Genomic DNA, 16,141 nt, shown 5'->3' with positions numbered 1-16,141 from the left:
ATAGAAATTGTAGTTTTTGTCAGGGGACCGCGGAAGCCAGCAAGGTCCCTGAGTGGTACTCTTGTATTGATACCATACTTGTGGTACCAACAATAATTTTAAATGTGAGGTTGCCAGTCCCAGGGCTACTGCAGTTAGACTCTGTGGCCAACTTCTGATGGGCACAGCAAAAGGGCAAGTGAAGCAGGGTTTGGCCACGCACTGAATGGTTGTCACAGGGCCTTGCCACAGGCCAGACCAGGTGCACAGGCTGCACAGTTGGCCTACCCCTTGTGCGAACAGGTGAAAACAGTGTCCAGCAAGGGGGTTAGCCACCCCAAGGCAGTTGGACCTGCGACAGACCCCCACTGAGTATGGTTGAGGTGATGAGTGATGTCATCAATGATGTAATTTGTCATGTCATGAGCAATATAATATGTGAAACCATTAGCGGTGCATGACAGAAGTGTGAGTTATAGTTAGTTTACTAAACAATAACTACCTAACTTTAAAAACTTTTGTTTTTTAAACTGAAGTTCTTTTCTCATTTCAACACTTAACTATAACACCACTGTAACCTTTGTATTGTTTTTTCAGTGAGAGAGAGAGTATGTTTGTGTCGCAGAGGGATTAAAAAATGACGAGGAAGGGGGTGCATAATATATATATATATATATATATATATATATATATATATATATATATATATATATATATATAGAGAGAGAGAGAGAGAGAGAGAGAGAGAGAGAGAGAGAGAGAGAGGTATTAATAAATTTACCTACAACTTTGGGTACGATATGTTCCAAATTCGGTACTCATTTAGCATAGTCAGCTAAGATCCAGTATGTCAAATGTCATGCAGTTCCTATAAATGAAAAAACAGTTAAGGAGGCAGAGTAAAAGAAGTTGTGTAGTCCAATTATAGCTACCACAGGAAATTTTACTTGCACTTATTGTCGATCCCATTCGGTAGATTTGCCCCAAACTTGCCATGAAAGAAGGTCTTTGCTCAGAAAGCTTTAATTTGCAAGTCTAGTGTTATCCGTCAATTTGTTTTTTAGAAACTGCCATTTAAAATAGGTGCCATAAGGTCTTTGAAGGATTAACACGTTTGTCTATCTAGGCCATTTAATCTGCGTACGGTCTGCACGCAGGTCCATGGTCATGGACTGTCGGCCTGACTAAAATTAAAAATAAAGGTCTTCCATCGGATGATGGAGCTCTTTGTTCTTGTTCATTTTGGGTGCCTGGGCTAAAAGTAGAGGCCACATATTTGAATGTCCGATTGGCTAGCCACAAGTTACATTTTTCTCTTGTGGCCACCATTACAGGATGTGTGGCGTGGTTCCTGTGTCACAAAAGAAAAATTCAAAGGCACATAAGAGTGCAGAGTCAGGACACCTTGACCCAGAGGCCACAGTGGAGGGGACTCTCAAAGATCACACCTCCCCCAAAAACCACAGAGAAAAATACAAAATGCATTTGCCATTGTACTGTCATCCCTTGACTACTTTTCAGGCGACAGACTTACAACACCTAAAATGGTACCCGGCCTCAACAACTAGGTCGCGAACTTGACACACCAAAGATGGCACAGGTAGACTTACTAGGAGTCATTTCAGTGGACTATGGATGCAATATTACGTGTACCAAATCTGTGGCTTCGTTGTAGAGGCTGCGGTGTGTATAATTGTGCTATTTTCGGCATGCCAAGTATGTGAAACATAGACTACCAAAATATTTAGGTGCCACATAGAATTAAAAACCCACATTTCCCGCATAAAATGGCACACTTACGTGTTCCCTGGCACATTTCATTTTTAGGGGATCGTTGATACTGAACTCAACGTTTTTTTAGCATGCCAATTCTGCCACATCTCTTGAAAGACTGTGGGCATGGCACACCTAGCAACAAGGGCAGTGCCCCTTGTGTAGTCTACAGGCACCCACAGACTATTTTTATTTTAAAGACCATTCTTAGCTTATCTTGGGTTGAGAGCCCAGTACCCGTTCCACACAACTAAAGGTGCCTTTTCAATGGCAAAAAAAAGGCACGTCCACCATTTTGAAACGAGCAGGAGACCTGAAGACTTGTGAGGGGGGAGACTGCTACTTTCCGAACATGCTGCAGGAGCTGCTGACCTGACAAGCAGAGGGTCAAACCAGACCTGAAGATGATCACTCTATATTGCACGAAGAGAAAAGTCCACATGTGGGGGGGGGGGGGAGCAGAATAACAAACTGGGAGAGGGGAAGAGAGAACACTTCAAAAAAGATTCCATAAGTGAAAAAATACAGTTTAAAAGTAGCAGATAGCCACTACAGTTGATAAAAAAACATTTTACAAAAAAACACGTAACCGTAGTTCTCTTGAGACCCACCAGCAAACATCAGAGCGCCTGCCTCAAGGTCCAGAAGAACTGCTGCCTGAAGTGAGTGGCTGATTGGGCTGAAGGCCAGACCCTGCAGCCACGAACCGTGCGGAGTGGGACTGTCAGCCCTGGAGGGTTACTTGTAAGGGTCTGCCACTGGCCTGGCATCGCAGGAAACACACGCGGCGCTGAAGTCGCTTAACAGTGGGGGCTGTCCGCCCTGGGTGGGCTGGTCGTGGGGCCTAGCAGTAGGCCAGCCCTGCGGCAAACCCACGTTTCACAAAGCCGAAGGCCTTAGTAAACAACTTGAAAGGTTTTAGAAAACAACCTTGAGAAAAGGAATGTGGCTTTGATCCTTATGTCTCTGCAAGTAAGGGGTGTCCAACGCAGGTCCACGAGAATCTTTGTGAATCCTTCCATTCAGATTCACTGTATACAAGTGTATTTTATGTGGACATCTTGTAAACCCGTCACCATATCTGTGCGTGATGACCCGTGGCTATACAGGCCCAGTTCTTGGTAGCCATAAAGCCTTCAGCTTACCACTCTACTCTGGTTCATGACTGGCGCCCACCTAGTCGTGCTCCAAGCCCCCCTTCTCGGTGGCACCTTTCATCTCTCCAGCGCCCACCTTCAAGCCCCTGGTCCCCCGCCGGGGCCGTGGGAGTGGGTGTGGGTGTGGGCCTAGGGCCACCTATCTGTCCGCGTCCCACTCCCACGCTTCCTCGCGCGTCTGCGCGATGCCGCTGGCTGCCTCTCTTCAGCCTTCCACAGCCATCGCTGAGGAGCAGAGCTCGGCGGGAGTCTGCAGCAGCCAGCTGCAACGCGCGCGGGCGCGGCTCGCGAGGCGAGTATCATTTATTCACGACGAGCCTCCGTCGTGCAGTCTGTGCACAGGGATGCGGGCCCGTAGGAGCGCTGCCCACGCGGGCATCTTCACATACGTCAGCAACCGAGACGTAGGGCCAGAGCTTAAGGACCAGCGACCCTCCTGAGACCTTTCTCATCGAACAGGTGTACGCGGGAAGACAGCTCTCGGCTGAGCCTTCGGGCTGGTAACACTGCGCCGGAGGACCTATGGAGTGTGGGGAGTGACTGCTGGGCTGTTGGTAGTAGAGCGCACGGCCCGCCCCTCTCCCCCATCCAGTTCCTGCCCTAAGGCTCCTGCTTCTCCACTACTACAATATAAACGAAATGTTTTTATTTGCATTGTACTGTCGCGATCTCACTCCACCATTCCTGTATGCGACCACTTACCTACTAATAGGTGTTCTTAATTACAGGTGCTGTGGCAGACAGCTAAGGCTGTCTTTTACGGCACACCTTACAAGAGAGCGGAGTAGTTTATATACTCACTTGCAGGGTTGGTATGACCCCATCAAATATTTCATGCAGGGCAAATCATTAAGGTTACAAGAAGCTGCAAATGTGTTTCCTTTGCCGTTTTGTCGAATTTGAAAAACACAGCCATTTTCTGCGGAATATTGTAATGAGAAAAAAAGACCAACTTTTAGCGTGGAAATTTATCACAAACAGAGCAGGCAGGAGAACCGCTAGCAATTTATTTTCTAGGAATAATTGATTTTTTTCCTGAAAGAGAGGTTATGCAAAATTAGGAAACGGAGCAAAATTTCACCTCACCGCCCATCTGCCAGGTTTCTTTTATGGTGGGAGAGAACTTGCGCCTTCCTGGCGTGCCACGGTCGGCTTTGCACTCCTCTGTGCGTTGTGTTGACTTGAGGCACAGAGAGTATGTGGGCTCCAGAACTGGCCTACGGGGGATTCGGCAGTGCCAGAAAGTCTGATCTCACACACCAGTGTATGGGACGGCTTTGGTTGTTTGTGGACCCGTTTTATGGTCTGAAGTGCCATTTTTACTGCTAATTGTCCTGATATTACCACGGGAAACAGCCTTTACCACGAGGAATTTTCTACGCATGACGTTTACAACGGTACACTTACCTCATAAACGTCTTCACAACGCGTAATGCTTCAACGACCATCTTTACCACGCAAGCAACGTCATCACGGAACAACGTCTTCCTAATCCGAAAAAACGCATCAGTCCTTTTTCAGTGTCGACGAAGACCTGAGAAAAAGGCAAAAAAAAGAAGAAAGGGGGCTTGGGGCGGTCCCCCCCCCCCCCAAAAGAAAAAGCAGGGTAAAGGAAAAATCGAGGTAAAGGCAATGCGTAGAAAAAACATTCCGTTGTAACGCATGCGTTGTAAAGGCATGCGTTGCAACGGAATGCGTAGTAACGACATATATTCATTACCACACATATTTCCTCGAGCAAACACACGCATGCAGTCTACCATACCTTGCAAAAGACCTACAACGCGTGTCTTTTTAAATGTTCCCAGAGTTGCAGAATGTGGGGATTTTATTTTTAGCTATTTGAATCACTAATGGCGTCTATATTCTGTCCTAGTCCGACCCGGACTGCACACCCAGATTTCAGGCAGACTTGACAAGGTGGGCCTTGAAGCCCTGTCAGAGGGCCAGATTTCATGCACTGTTATTGTTTGAGCACACTAGCACCTTTGCTGTTTCAGGGCACTAAAAACCTGAGCAGAGGATCAACCAGACTTAGGAATTTACAGGGCTAGCTACAAGCTATGATGCAGATATGTGGGCACCCAATTAGTTGGATACTAGTGCCGGGACCTGCCCTATAACTGATGTACTAGGCAAGAAAATTACAAACACGGGCAATCCAACAGGGAACTTCCGAAACAGGCTGAGAGAAGGGTGCACTTTTGTGGGGCCACTTCAATGTCCCTACTAGGCAGAACAGTGGAACACAGAGCAGACACACTTTCCCTGCCCGCGTTACACTCACTAGCAAGGACAAGTGGTCCGCACTGCTCCAGCATGCTTACCTGCCTGGAGATGGGCACTGAGTTCTGTGCAACCATTAGCATCACATGGAAACCGCCCCTACTGTAGGTAACCAAACCAACCCTTTCACTGTGCAGGGTCCTTGGGAGGCCTCGTACCTGTGACCACAATGCCTGTGGGGGGGGTCAGCTTGTTTGTCTGAACTCTTCCTCTGTTCCAGGAGTACCAAAGACTATTGTGGGGTGACGTCACTTAGAGCACAAGACCATGGAGTTCACACTCCGCTACAATCTCAGGATTGAACACACAGAAATAAGCTCTTTCTCAACGTCCAGATATAGGAATGCAGGAGTATTGTAGATAGTTCTGTGAGCAGATAATGAGTCCAAACATCAAGTAATGCACCACAAGAACTAAAAAAAGTGGAATTATTCCATATTCTACGTTTAGCACTAAGATCTTTCATTTCAGTCTCCTCGTTTCTGCACAGGGAGCCACTAGGGAAGCTCTCCCCGCTTACCCCAAAACTCTTGGAGTTATATGGGCCACTAGCTGGTAAACAAAAAATAAAAAACAAGCAAACATGCACACCACTGTACGAGGAGTTAATGAAAGAAATCATGGAGGTAGTCTTCGCCATAACTTCCGCAGTCTTGGTTGACATGGAGGCTCTTCTCTCATTAACGCCTTGGTCGCAAGTCAATGGTGTACAAAGCATCACATAAAGAAGATCACATCTACTGAAAGACAGCGTACAACGAAAATTCAGATTCAGGAGCAGTTCTCGAAGGCCAAAACAGAACTGCTTTTTATAGCCATCAAAAACCCATATTTGGGGAACACTTATCAGGGAATTTCCACTCAATCAGAACCCCAAGTAAGGAATGCTTTGGACACGGAGTCCCTTATATTCAAGATTCCTTGGGTAAGAATACTTATCATGGAGGTTTCCTTCCGCCCAAGACACCTAGGCTAAGAAGGCTAGTCGTAGAAGCATTCTTCTGTCCAAAGACTTCTAGAATAAGAAGACCTGTCAAAGGACAGGACTGCTCTTTGGAGAGGGTCGCTTCCATCAAACACCCCTAAGATGGGGAAGCCCGAGAGAGAAGTTCCAGTCCATCCACGACCCCTAAGAGAGGAGATATTTTCAGTGTGAGACCTTAGTGTATCCATGACCCCCTAGATGAAAATGCTAATCAGGGAGGCTCCCTTTCATCCAAGACTCCATGGGCAGTAATCCTTGTTGGGGAGGGGGGGAGGGCTCCCTTCCACCACTGCCTGTTTGCTTTTCACGTGGCCTTTTTCTTCTGGGCTGCCTCCTGGAAAGAAACCCAGGGGAGAAGATGCTGTTGCTCAGTCTGCTGCAGATACGCTCTTTAATCAGCTTCGGATAATCCCTTCCTAGCATTTGTTGAAGACTCAGCGCGACTTTTCATCTGCCTGCTCGCGCTCCCCACCACCTCTTGCTCTAGCTGTTTGAAGGTTCAGTGTCTCTCTTCATCAGCTTAATATCTTCTGCTCAGGGGAACCCACCAGGGATCAAACCGCTATCTGCTGTATGTGTCCCACGGCGGCGTGCGTGGCCTGTAAAGGAGCTCTTTGGCTGCTCTTTGAAGGTTATCAGCGTCTAGCTCACGGTTTTCCATGCACTGTGCATCAGTGGTAGCCAGATCTAGGCAAACATGTCCACTCTTTGATTCCGTCTTAGTTTTAACACCTCGGCCAGCCTTGTCAAATGCTGCCCTGCTCACACTCTTTGGCACTTATTAACAGGTAGGGCAAACCTTTCCCATCACCATTCTTAGAATGTTCACTCTGTCTAAAGCGCCTCTGTCTGGAAGGCACCAACTAGGGTATACCTGCTTCATTCATTTAAGTGTTCCCTCACTGTTCCAGGGAATCCTGCTGACAGACCCCAAAGGTCAAAGTTTCATCTGTTTTTGATGGTCAGCAGTTAGGTGAGGAATTCTTACAGACGTCCTTTGAGGGTTCTCCAAAGAGGGTGGTTTTCCTGTCTGCCCCATACCCCTCCATTACTCTTGAGGGCCCTGGCAGAGCAGCAGACTGTGCAGCAGTGTGGGCCCCTGTTTTTTACGATCTTTCACAGTGGACAAGAATAACTAGACCATGGATGAGGTCACATCACGGTACCACTTAACGACTACCACCCATTAATGCTGCTGCACCACTGGAAGCTGTAGGATCTCCACACCCCTGTGATCGTATTATGGTAGAGTTCCTACGACTCTGCAAAGGTGCAGTAAAATTGCTTCATCATTGTTACAGGACTGGACATTACAATTTCCACATGTCTATAACAAGACTGAAACTAAAAACTGATCTACTTATTTTCGAGATTTCCATGGTTTCCCTGATAAATGTCCAGCTTTTAAGACCATAATCAGTAGGGCTTGAAAACAGGCAAACTAGGAGATACTCGGAGCATATCAGAGAGACAAGACACTTTCTTTGCTCGAGAGCATGGGGACTCACAAACATCTTCCAAGGGGCCAATAAGTTTGGTCTGTGATTTGACCAAGAACTGCATTGATGCCAGGGGGGTGGCGGTCAAGGTGGGTGTAGGGTAAGCGAAGCATAATTGCTCAAAGTGAAAACAAAACTTGGCATCCACACTTTATCAAATTGTGTGATGCTAGGCAATTGTTTTCTTTCACTTTCCCACCTTTTTCTTCATTATCACAAATAAGAGGATCTCAAAATAAATGACTTAAGGATGTGCGCTGTACAAAACCGTCTCCTATGTTTAATTTAATAAACAATAACTTTGTTCCTTTATAGTAGGAACCCAGGTCACCTAAAGAGTGCACATAACAACTCATTAGCCTCTTTAGTTCACCATTGGCATTATTGTCAAGGGTAGAGGGAAGAATTAATGTTTGGAAATTCACGTTTGAATACTTTTAAAATAATTCGTCTCACTAGACATCGCCTTCTACATGGAAACATGGACCAACTCAAATCAAATAAACTAAAAACTGGTTTTTCCTGAACGCTGAGACCTGAGCAATATGGCTGATGACTGGTGAAGCTGCTTGACAGCTAATGAGGAGATTGGCCCTGGTTTCTCCCTTGACAGTCACCTACCCAGCCGGACATTGGGCATAGTTCCTCCTCGTCTCCCCGCTATTACTCCTTCCTGCCCTCCCTCCTACGAATTATTGAAACATTGTTTATGTGTACTGTACCGTTCTATGTTCTTGTAGCTGATTTAACTTGTAACGCAACAATCCTAAATGTAAAGCGCTCTGATACCCTCTTAGGCCAAGTTCGCACTATATAAAACTTTACAAATAAATAAATAAATACGCCAGAATCAACAAATCCCTGCTCTGAAAGCTCTGGACCATTCAGAACATAGCAACCAGACTCGTCCCCGGCATCCCTCGACATGAACACATCACCCAACACCTGTGAAACTTCCACTGGCTCCCCGTCGAGAGGAGAGTAACGTTCAAGTTACTCACCCATGCCTACAAATGCCTCCACAACATGGACCCCAATATGTCAATGAAAGAATCTCCTTCCAAGTACCCAAGAGAAACCTCCGATCCGCCGACCTCGCCCTCGCTGAAACCCCCTGCATCCGCAGAGCTAGAACGGGGGTAGAGCCTTCTCCTAGATTGCGGCAAAGACCTAGAACGAGCTCCCTATCAACATCAGACACACCCCCACTCTGCACACTTTCAGGAAGAGCCTCAAGACCTGGCTCTTCGACTGACCCAGAGCTGCACCCCCCCACCGCCCCAGCGCCTTGAGACCCTCAGGGGTTAGTAGCACGCTTGCAATTCCCTGATTGATTGACTTCTCGATGCACTGATATAAACAAAGGTGAAAAGGTTCTGCAGGTTAATTAAATGAACTTTTTGAATTTTGAAGACACTATTATATGTTTACACTTTTGTTGTAAGATATCTTTAAAAATTAAGATGTTCTTAAAGTTGTGCAGTGCAGGACCCCCTAGTTACCTCCTTTCTTTAACACAAATTAACATTTAAATAAAGGTGTGCCGGTTTATTTAGCATCTTTTTCTTGTTAGTGCTGAGTCGAGTAGGCAGCAGTCCAGAGTTGTTGTTGACTAGGGGGCCGCATGTAAAGGTCAGGAGGGCCATACTTATTGTGATAAACTGGGTTAAACACAATGAGCTCTAGAGCAAATACAGTTAGTTTAAATTTACCTCGAAGTGCTACCTCATACAACCAGAATAAGAGTAAGAATTGCCACTCAATGTAGTTATATTGTAAATATGTGAAATGTAACCTGGTTACTGTTTATACTCACTGCTTATCTTACACACAATAGCACCTTTGTACAATGTCTCGCTCGCTTATTTGGTTTATTTTAACTACCAAATCGGCCTCAATTGTCATTTGGCACAACATTTCTGTTAGAAGTTAGAACTCTTAATGCTGTGTTAATAAATACAAATGAATGGATGAATGAATGAATATGGAGAGAACCGTGTACACATACATTTGTCATAGACAGTAGCACAAATGGATGTCTGCAAGATATAAACAGGCATCTGTAAGACTTATAAGCATGTCTATAAAATACGTATCACAGTCTGTAAGATAAATATATTTATCAATATGATCTATAAGAGCATCTGTGATCTATATGGACATCTGTGATAAGTATATATATATATATATAGAGAGAGAGAGAGATAGATAGATAGATAGATAGATAGATAGATAGATAGATAGATAGATAGATAGATAGATAGATAGATAGATAGATAGATAGATAGATAGATAGATAGATTATTTCCTGAAAAAAACAAAGGTTAAAGTGACGTTATAGTTAGGAATTGTAATATCTTACTTTACCTTAAAAACAAATTGAAATTCCCTGAAAAAAGACAAAGGTTAATGGGATTTTATAGGTAGGTTAAAATGTCAGGCGAAAGATACTGTTTTTAACAAACAAAACTACTGAAATTCACTAGTGTAACTGTAACTCGCGCCCTCGCCATGCAGTGTGGTCATCAATTATGCCATTTCAGATGTTGCAGTGATGTTACCAATGATGTTATAGAATATGTCATGAGTGATATTATATGAGAGGTAATTAGCAGTGCATGGGGGGTGGCACTTGATGGATGACCCCCAAACCTTTCCAGGAAGAAGCTGAGGTGGATTACCTTTTTTCGTGAAGATTCTTCAAACAGTGCTAAAGTTATAAACAAAACAAAACATTGTTTTCCCATGGAAATGGGGTCCTAACCATAACTACTCAGTGGTGACTGCTACTGGGTAGCACATATATAGTCACCAAGAAGTGCCATAACCATATAGAGGAACAAGGGTGAAATACATGGGATTCTGCAATTCCTGTATAAAAGCCCATCTCTAATTCCTTTATAATAAGCAACTTGTGATGCACACAGTCACCTATTGTAGATTACATAAGAACTTAACTGCTATTACTTATTCCAGTTGAGTTCTGCATTGGTGTAACACAAAATGATGGGCCCCCACTGCACAATGTGATGAGGGCCCCTGAGTATCCCCCTATCCAACAAAAATTCATTGGCATTATGCTTAAAGGGGGCCTCGAATGGGTTGTGTGCCCACCTGCACCACAAGGGCCTGCGTTACACCTCTGAAGTTCTGACAACACAATGCCTGCTGCCAGCAGCTGAAGGGTAAGGCAGATTAGGAAATGTAATTGAAGCTGCTGTTTAAGGAACGAAAATGAACCATGGCTTTTCTTTCTTCTGCTCTGTTTTTCTAGCCACAGTGACAAACAGAAAGGAGATATTTATGGCAACATGTTTATGTTTTGCAGTGTTTAGGTAATTATGGAAAAGTTAGAATCTTTCTGCATGTTTCTACAAATTCTGAGCTACTGCTACTTTTTTATGTACTTGTATTAAACTGATTCTATCTTTGTGTAAAATATATATAAGCTTTTTCAAGGTATTTAATTTTGCACTATAGATTACATTTGTATTCTTAATGTTTGTAAACATGCTCTCTTTTTCGTACAAAAGAGCTACACAGCTAGGATTTAAGTGGTTAAGAAGGATGATGGTGTGACCATGCATTATACGGACTAAAGTACCCCCTACTGTACATGATAAGGATATTGCAAGTTACCTCGTATTTCCATAACCTTATTAAGGAACTTGGCCTTTGGCCTGATTCCTCTATATGGTCATGAAGCTCCGCGATGACTAGCAATATCCTTATAACCTATGGCATGGAGTACTTTATCCCGAATATAATAAATGGCAGTCTCAAATATCTTTATAATCTGTGACTTGTGACATACCCAGTCGCCAATAATAAAAATGAGACTCCAGACTTTGACTATTATAAATTATTACGGTCAAGTTCTGATGTCACAGTCCCTGCCGCTAGAGCCAGCAGCTGAGGTGAAAGCCAGGTTAGGTCAAGGAGCATAGCTGAAGTAGTTCTTCAAAGCAACAAAAACGGACACGTTATCTTTTGCACTTCTTAGATGGAGACAAGCTAGTATCTTTCTGCACATTTCTATGCTTTCTGAGCTACTGCCGCTTTTTTTGTTTCTAATATCTGTTAGCAACAAATATCCAACATGTTTTTGATGTGTTTAATTTTGCCAGAGGTTTTATTTTCATTCTTCATATTTGCAAACATGCTTGCTCTTTCATATGAAAATGCTATGCACCAAGGGTGTAAGTAGTTTGAGGGGTAGGTGATGGTGTGATCATGTATGGTGCAACATGGAGGAGTCATCACCATCTTACACAAAAAAACAATCCACTGCACCATCACAAAAGATGACCCACACCTATCATGGAACACCTCAATTTCCAACTCCACACAGACGATGAAACAACCATACAGAGACCCCCAGGACCACGCACCAGCTTCTGCGACACCTTTAGAGACTTCATCGCCCCACTTGTCATCAAATCTAAGCTCTACATCTTCCTCAGAGACCTCAACTTCCACCTGGACGACTCCACAGACACTATCTCCGCCAACCTCCTGGAACAAATGAAGAACATCAGCCTCACCCAGCTGGTTACAGACTGCATACACAGCCAGACACCCTAGCAGGACCGTATCTTCACGTCCAGCTACAGAGTCAAATACCGCCATGCCCAGAGAACTCACCTGGACCAACTACTCCATCGTCTACATGACCATCGCAGTATCACTGCGCACTGCCTCCAACCCCACCAACACCTCTTTCCACAGCTGGAGCAAAGTGGGACGGACCCAAAGAATGGACACCCTTAACACCATCCAGCCAGATGCCGCAACCAATCTGCAAAAAGCAGTCCAGAACTTCAACACCTGGATCACCAATGCCGCCGACCTAGTGGCCCCCATTAAAACATCCAAAACCTGCAGATCCAACAAACAAGGCAGCTGTTACACACTAGAACTCGGTACAATGAAATGCAGTGGCAATATGATGTACCAGCAGAGACGCTACAGACCAAGCCACCTTCAACTCAGCCCTCAACAAATACCACCAGTGACTCAAAGACACGAGAAAGGAGACCCTTGCAGATCACATCAAGGTAAGTACCACTGCACCATGGAACTCTTCAGCATCATCAGAGAGTTCTCCTGCCCAACAGATGCAAAGGACACGATTCATCATTCACAGGAACTCTGCAACGTTCTAGATAAGTGGATTCACGCTGCTGTAGGACTTGACTATCCGTCTACTAGAAACTTAATAAAATGTGGGATTGTGCAGTTCTAGAGTTCAGGCCACAAAAGTGCTAGCCACTCAGAGCCAATGCTCTTAAGACTCATGAGGATTCACGCTAGGTGACCAAAGGGGTTAGGACTGGTTCAATCCCTAAATTAAAATGTCCTTCAAGCCCAAAAGGATTACAGTCCTAAAATGGACCTTGTTTTTCAGCTTAGGATTCAGAATGCAGTAACTGGCCAGTTGCTGGACCTCTGTGTAGCCCAGCATGGCCAGGTGGACCCCTAGTGTGGCTCAGGTAGTCACACTTCTAACTCGAATGCCAATGGGTAGTTTGAGGCCATGCTCAAGCTATGCAAGACAGACACTAGTGGGAAATTAGGTGATCATGAAGGAGAAGTCCATATAGTCAACAAGAGGTCACTCCATGCAGCAGAGAGAATGTGTTAGAAGGTGGTTCTGACACTATGGGCCGCCCAGATTTTTCGCTTTTTGAGCACCTAATTGTTGAGCTTTTACTGTGGGGGAGCCTCATAATTTGGGACTCACCCACAGTGAACTCAGATGTAAGAGACTGCATGGGGATTTTACTGGTGTTTCCCTGGCTTGACTAGGCCACTGCGCAGCAGCTGGAGTAAGGGACACTAGGCTGGTTACATGCAGACACATGTGTACATGCTTGTGCACACGTGTACGGGCTGCGCAGGGGAGATTCCTAGCGTGCGCAGTCCAGGAGCAGCTACAAAGGGAATGGTGTGGCAGGACTGATGCAGTATTGGGTGGTGACATGGAATAGGCTTTATACACTGAAAAGAAACATGCCAGGGAAAGTCAGTGTGTTTTACTGTGTTTTCACTTCATTATTCCCCTATGGGGATGTGGGGCCCATGGCTAGATTAACTCGCGTTAGGCCTACAGATTCCAGACACGCACTTAAGTCCAATGTAGCGAATGTGAAAATAAGTATTCTGCAGAGTCCAAAGTCATATTTGTACTGCTTTTGGGTCATCCAGAACTGTCATATTTCTCTGAGCCAGCCATGACCAGACCCAGGCTGAGGGCTGACCTCAGCTGGATGGATTGATAACCTTTCTTCCACAAGCGAGGGCCTCCTCTCCATGAAGAGATGATGGGTGGGGCTACAGACTCATCCATCACTAGGTGCCAGGCACCAGGCTGCACCAAGGAGGGAAGGAGTTGGGTTTCAGAGGCCATGTGGCCAGAGACACTGGACGACGCCATTTTTAACAAACCCAGAGGCTGGACAAGAAGGAGGGAGCAGGGGCAGGAAAGTGATGTGTCGCTGTTTGATAGGACCAACAGGGACTTCCTGCCAGCCCACTACTCAACTTTTAAAAAGTGCTTGCACAGGAAGAGAAGCTCTCTCTGGGGTGTGGTCTGCTGAGGCTGAAGGTGCTGGAGCCTGGCGCAATGGCAGTTGGAAGGAGAGACCCCCTGACTGCCCCCAGGACCATAACAGCACCAGAAGAAGAGCCCAGGACCGGTGCGCAGGAGCAGTGGCCTCTGCGCAGGGAGAAGAGAGGCCACGGAGGAGAGCCAGGCGAAAGGCTGGCACAGGGAGCCAGTGAAGACAGCACCCTGCTGAATCAGAGACCCCGAGGGCGGAGGAGAGTGTTCCCAGTGGCTGGGGCTGGTAAAGAGGAGCATGAAGTGCCCCATAATGCCTCGCCAGGCATTTGGAAATCTGCCGTTTTGGTGCTTTGTGGCCCCCAGAGGAGGGGGGGTCACCCTCACTTGTGAAAAGATGCTGGGGGAGCTGCTGGAGAAGCTCAGTCTTCCCCCCCCCAGCACAAAGAAATCTGCCGTTTTGGTGCCTGGTGGCCCCCAGAGGAGGGGGTCACCCTCATGTGTGAAAAGGGGTGCAGGGGGGCTGCAGGAGCAACGCAGCCTCCCCCAGCATAAAGAAGAACAGTCCACCCATAAGTTTCACGGGGCATCTGAAAGAATAACCCCTCAAGGGCTCAGCCAGCCTTTAACTCCTTCTAGGCTGGAACTTATGTTCTACAGCTGAGGGTGTACTATGAAGTGCATCATGGAGTGAAGGGCTGAGTTGGGGATGTCTAGAGAAGGGCATCCTCTGGAGGTGAAGTGGTGTAATTGCACCGAAATGCATTTACTATTGGTTATTTCTTTTTAGGTGGACTGAAAGTCACATGTGTAAAGTGAAGTACCTGTGTAAAGTGATGTTAAGCTAAATGGAGTTATGTTGCTGGACCTTCCTGCTAGGGGGTCTGGCTGTATTTATGTAATCCCATGCTTTTACCTGCGATTCCTTTTAAATTGAAGAGGCGCACTGCAGGTGAAGTGTAGTTGCCAGGAGTACTTCTTTTGAAGGGACTGTAAGTCACATGTGTAAGGAGATGTCATAAGCCAAGTGGGGCTATGTTGCCAGACAGTCCTGCTAGGGTGTCTGGCTGTATATGCTCAATCCTGTGATTTCATCTGTGATGTCTTTAGGGGCTTTAATTGCAATGCATTCAAATGATCAACCAAGGTGATGAGTACTGTCATTCTAAAGTGTGCGTAAACATGGATTCTTGCTGCTGCGCTTAAGTGAAGACCCCAGACTGCTAGCCCTTAAGATATAGAGGTGCATACTTTATGGTCAGTAGGAGATGCTCAGTCAGGGTCATGTGTCACCAAGGCAGGTTTACCCCTTTTTAATGCTTGTTGAGGTAATGGGGTGGGTCACCACTGGGATGGTGCCAGTGCGCAGGGCCCTCGCTCCAGGTTATGTTCAACTATCTGCATTGGGGGAAAGTTGATGTGCATACATGGGAGTGGTGGTACTAGACCCTTTGCGGAAGGGGTGGAGATGTTATGCAATGTCACAAAGTAATTCCAATAGCTTATGTATATTTGTAAATTGGTGCATAGTATTGAGTAGTGTGTGTGATTAATAAATGTACTCTTACTTTTATAAAGCAAAGTACAGACTGGACAATCAATTATTGAGTGTTATTTTTGTGCACCTGCAAATGGCGATTACTAGCCCACACCACCTCCCTTGAGTAAGCCTCCGACTGCTCTGCAACGCTACCCTCTGAGAGTCAGGCGCTACAATTGGGTGTTTGGTTCCCAGTGAAGGACAAATGTAGTTGTGTTATTTGTGCAGGCCTCACAGATGCTGCCTCGTTTTCCAACAGAATGTTTGTGAGTAAGAGTTGCTGATCTGCGAGTCAGGTCCACTGCACTTTATTGTTGAAATAGTCATTGCAAAGTGTCTCTCCGCTGAGGAGGTGTGAGG

The 16,141-nt window shown here is 45.7% G+C and overlaps 1 protein-coding gene across 2 annotated transcripts in view; it reads right to left on the bottom strand.

Moving 5' to 3' along the window:
* RBFOX3 (RNA binding fox-1 homolog 3) overlaps positions 1 to 16,141 on the bottom strand; it is a 2,040,484-nt gene that overhangs the window by 1,777,136 nt on the left and 247,207 nt on the right. The gene's annotated exons all lie outside the window — the stretch shown is intronic.

This window comes from Triturus cristatus, chromosome 7 (assembly GCF_964204655.1).
Source record: "Triturus cristatus chromosome 7, aTriCri1.1, whole genome shotgun sequence".
Lineage (NCBI taxonomy): Eukaryota > Metazoa > Chordata > Amphibia > Caudata > Salamandridae > Triturus > Triturus cristatus.
The sequence above is the reverse complement of the archived record's forward strand: the minus strand, read 5'-3'. Positions and strand labels throughout refer to the sequence as shown.